Here is a 5,503-nt window from a genome sequence, read left to right as displayed (position 1 = left end):
AACATATTTCCCTATTGTTGATAACTTTTTTAATGATAAATATATAGGAAAGTATTAGACCTTCAGCCTTGATTTTAACTGCAAATTGTTCTCAAATGATACTTCATGCATGTGACTAACAAGACATAATAAGAGTGCATTTTCTGAAATGTCCTAACTGATCCTTGATAGATTTCAAAACACAAAATGTAGTTAACCTATTGCAATATAGCATTAGAAAACTATACCAAAACTCAAAAATTTAACTTTGAACACTGAACCAGGAAAATGCAGTCAGCAAAATGACACTGATCAACTAGACCTGTAAACCCTACAAATATTCCATACACCAAATATAGTACATATAAAAAAGAAGATGTGGTATGATTGCCAATAAGACAAATATCCACAAAAGACCAAAATGACACAAACATTAACAACTATAGGTAACCGTACAGCCTTCAACAATGAGCAAAGTCCATACCCCATAGTCAGCTATAAAATGCCCTGATAAGACAATGTAAAACAGTTCAAACAGTAAAACCATAAAACTAACGACCTTATTTATGTAAAAAAATGAACGAAAAAAAATATGTAACACAAACGACAACCACTGAATTACAGGCTCCACCTATTGCATACAGAATAAGAAAAACCGGAGGAAACACCAATACTAAGCTATAAACACTGAACCATGAAAATGAGGTCAAGTCATTATACAGTATTTGAGATATGATCATGACTTCACTACCAAAAATTATCCTTTATGATCCATGAAATGGGGTCGAGGTCAAGTGTTTGAGAGTAATCACTTCTAGAAGTCCTAATGGCATGCAACCTCTTATTTTCTGGTTTCAATTTTTGTCACAGTAACTAGTGAAATTTTATGTCAGACATTGGCATATTTATTGAAAACTGTACAATAAACAGTCAATTAAACCGATGTGGTATGATTGCTATCGCTAATGAGACAACTCTTCTCAGTAGAATAATGGAAAAAGACCATAACAACCATATGACCTTCAACAATGATCAAAACCAATACCCCATAGTCAACAAATCCCAAAGTGAGTGTCTGATAACGCTCTAAAATGTCCTCGGCTGAAAATTGTCATTGTCTCATTGGCAATCATACCACATCTTCTTTTTTATATTTGAATTGAAGACTTATATACATCTCTGATTACTTAAATTCAGTTTGAGCCATTGTAACAGGTGAGCTATGTGGAGAGCTGTCTCATTGGCAATCATACCACATCTTCTTTTTTTACGTGGATGTTAAATGTGCATTGGTTGAAAAATGGGCAAGTAAGATTAAAACCAAGAAAATCAGGAAAGATCAAAATGATATGTTTATTTTCCTCATCAGGAGATTAAACATTGGAAGAATTGTGAAACAAGAATGGAAATATTCATGTTAAGACGAATTAAGTACATGTATGATGGAAAAACTACTAGCAGTCATAATTTAAGAAGTTCTTTCGAAATTCTGATACATTCAAGTAGCAACAGACTAATCCTCTAGGAATGTACGAATAATTTCCTCCTTTGTCATGTTTTTGGAGCATTCACATTTTCTGCGGCATACAATACAACACTTGCACTTAACACAACTGCAGGAATGGCAGTTTTCAGCGCAGTTGAAATCATTACAGGGGAGTAACTGTCTGCACATTCCATCCAATAAAAAGTGTCTTAAAATGTATGAACGCTGGCATTGTTCAGTTTCAACAAGAGATCTCAGATACTCCCGGCTGCTACATGTACATTGAAATTTCCTGTTAGTTCTGCATGTATCACATGGTTTTGACACACTCCTCTTGAACGCATAGCATAACATAAGTCCGAAGCTGCCATCACGGACACATCTGCCAGTTTCCTGCCACAGTAAAAGAAGTGTTGATGGCAACCCCCACAAAACTACTAATTTAATGTTGGGTATATTAACACCCATTCCACAGGCAACTGTTGCAACCAAAACACGTATAGTACTGTCTATCGATATAAATTGGTCCATAATTCTTTGTTTAGATTCCTCATCTGTGTGAGCATGGTACATTTCAACCATGCGGTTCTGAATGACAGATTCCCCATTATAGGCTGCAGACTTTAACTCTGAGTGAATCCATATATATAAGGTTTCACACATAGCAATAGAGTTCACATATATGATGGTCTTTTCGAACTTGTCTTTCTTATGTTTTATACCTTCCAAAATCCATTTAAGTTCTTCTTCATGATGTTCGGATGACTTGTCCGTGCATAAAAATATGTTCGATCTGAAATACAGATTAATTTTTAAAACATATATGCAACTTTGGTTTTGGCATCATAGTAGGTCCAGTAAGGACCAATTTTGGCCTCAAATTTCAGGTTCATCTGACAAGATTTTGACCACTTTTTAACATGAAACCTGTCTAAAAATTAACTGAAATGCTAGAATTGTGAAGATTTCTGTAATTTAGCATGACTTTAAGGTGCTATTACCCGATTTATGTTTATTGTATAGTGAAAAATAACCCATATTTATACATAGCAGAAGCATTCTACTGTTCAATAAATAACTAAAAGTTTACATTTTGTAAAACTGCTATATTTTGGGGCCAAAAAGGGCTCCTGGACCTACTCCTTTAAGGAAAATGATGAAAAGTTTACCTGTTTTACAACACAGTATGGTATTTGGTGATTTTTAAAGGCTGTAGATAGAGTGCCCTATGGTTGTAATTTTCTGTGTCATTTGGTCTTTTGTGGAAAGCTGTGTCAAAGAAAATCATACCACATCTTCTTTTTTATATTCACACATGACAGTCTGACTTATTAAACAACCGATTTGTTTATCTTTTACAAGATATTTATGCAAACAGTGATTATCTAGGTTCTTTTTAATTTTCTGTGTCATTTGGTCTTTTGTGGAAAGCTGTGTCAAAGAAAATCATACCACATCTTCTTTTTTTAATTGAAAATGCTTATCATACATGTATATTTACCTATCTGGTAATGTTGCAACTACTGTTGTTGAGTGTTGTTGTAGACCTAAAGCTCTGTCAATATCTTTTCTAATGTCATTTGTAATGGTAGCAGATAACACCAGTACTGGAGCTTCAATGATACTTTGAAGGAGACCAACTTTGCCATATTCTGGTCTGAAGTCTAATCCCCTATAAACAAAAAAGAAATGAAACCATTAATTCCCCTTTGATTATTGTGGCTCGTCATATGACAATAAGCTATTCCCATGATTTATTTCTTTAAACTAAATTAATACCATTTTTTATCATAATTGCTAATTGATTAATTGTTGCTTGCTTACAGTCCAGTGGCAAATATATCATTAATGTTCTGGACGATCATGAGTTTTGAAAAAGAAAGTGAAATGAGATGACAATTTGAACCTATCATTAAATCGAAAACAAAAAAGAAATAAGTTTTCATGATGCGTACAAAAGATAAATAAAATTTATCATGTTTTACAAAGAAACAGTATTGCTGAGAAAAAAACATCCACCCCCTTGAAGTTTACAATTAGCTCTTACCATTCAGAGATACAGTGCGCCTCATCATACGCAACTACACATATCCTATCCTTATAGGCCTCGGTGATGACATCACGCCAGAACTTCACCAGTATTGCTTCTGGTGATGCAAACAATATTCTGGCAAGTCCATCTTTAATACCTAAAAAAAAGAAAGATTAAAATTAACATAAAATCAAGAATGATAATTGAAATCTTGTTGATTATTTATCTTTTGATATGGGAGCCTCTGGCCTTTGTTAGTCTTGTATTATTTTAATTTTAGTTTCTTGTGTACAATTTGGAAATTAGTATGGCGTTCATTATGATGGAACTAGTATATATTTGTTTAGGGGCCACCTGAAGGACACCTCAGGGTGCAGGAATTTCTTGCTACATTGAAGACCTGTTGGTGACATTCTGCTGTTGTTTTTTAATTTGGTCGGGTTGTTGTCTCTTTGACACATTCCCCATTTCCATTCTCAATTTTATATCATAAGAGGCACTGAAAAAAGGAACCTAACTGGTTGTAATACCCCTTAGCTTAGTGTCTGTCAAAATACCTGTTGGACTTCAGAGCAATTTAGATTTACCCAAAGCCAGCCTAAACAAACAAACAATCTCTGTTTAGAATTTTGAAAGAAAGGGTAAACTCCAATGTATGGCACTGTACAATGTATGGGTCTTCTAGTTTGCTTTCCTGGATTTGTTGACTATTTATTTCAGTGTGACATTACCCATTTCCAACCTAATTCTATGAACATGATACTTTATTTATCATATATTAAAATACATGTACCTGCTAAATCCTCTTTCTCTGCACCTTCCAACAATCCATATGCTGGAATATTCTGTTCTCTTAAGCTTTTAATTTGGTCCTTCATTAAAGCCTTTAATGGTGAAATGACCAGACTTGTGTGCTTCTTAGAAGGGTCATCCTAAAAAAAGAAAACAAAAACGCCTTCAAAATTTCTATTGTTTTTTCTTTATCATATTTTTTAATTCCATATTTTTATACAGCTGTCGAGCAATTGATTAAAACACCAAAAAAAAAAGGTTTCAGAAGGAGAAAAAAGGGGGGCTACAACATATATGATAGAGCTGTATGTTATTGATTGTTATTGATACTGAGGGGCGACATCAAAAGTGTAATGAAGGATAAATAACTTAATTCACATATTTTCGACCCCCCGCCCCCTTTAAAACTTAATTTGGGAAAAATTGATTGACCTGTAAAATCAATTTTAGATTAACAAAACTTGTATCAATGTTGACCCCCACCAAAACTATTTGATTTCATTTTTTTTATACTACCTACATCGATCTTTTGATGTCGTAACATTTTATATATTTTTTTTTTTAATTTACTCACTTTGTTCAGAACAAGCGGCGGGACTATGTAACACATGCTTTTCCCGTATCCTGTAGGCAAGACTGCTAACGTGTCCTGCTTCTTGAGAACACTATTAATGACTGTTTTCTGCTCCTCTTTCAACTGCAAATTCCCGAGTTCTCTCATCACATCTTCTATGTATCGATCCATTGTTGTTTATGAGAACACCTCGGTTATTTACGATGCAAATGAACTAAATGTCCGAGTATGTTCCGACTGTGATCATGTTTGGCTATGTAGGGTCAAGGTCGAAATTAGCATAAAAATTTGCATACTGAAGTCTCGAGACCACGAACTCCCTCGTAACTTGACGTCCATTTGAAAATGAAAGTCGAAATGCCCAAATGGACATGTCTCTGCGAAAACTGTTTAAATATGGAAAAATAAAGATTGGCAGGTAGGTGAAAGTTACATATTTGGAAAGATAAATGAAAAACGAACAGATTGATGTCCGATTTATATAATTCCAAGGCAGCCAGTCGGCACTAGAAGCGTCGAAGTCGCGCATCTATTTTGGGTGGGCAAATATCCACTTTTTGATATGGGACGAGCTCTGACGTCCCACGGCCCCAGCTTGTCTGGCAAAACAGCCGTCGGACGTCAGAGTAATCTCGGACTA

The sequence above is a fragment of the Mytilus edulis genome, chromosome 2 (assembly GCF_963676685.1).
Source record: "Mytilus edulis chromosome 2, xbMytEdul2.2, whole genome shotgun sequence".
NCBI classification, from domain to species: domain Eukaryota; kingdom Metazoa; phylum Mollusca; class Bivalvia; order Mytilida; family Mytilidae; genus Mytilus; species Mytilus edulis.
The sequence above is the reverse complement of the archived record's forward strand: the minus strand, read 5'-3'. Positions refer to the sequence as shown.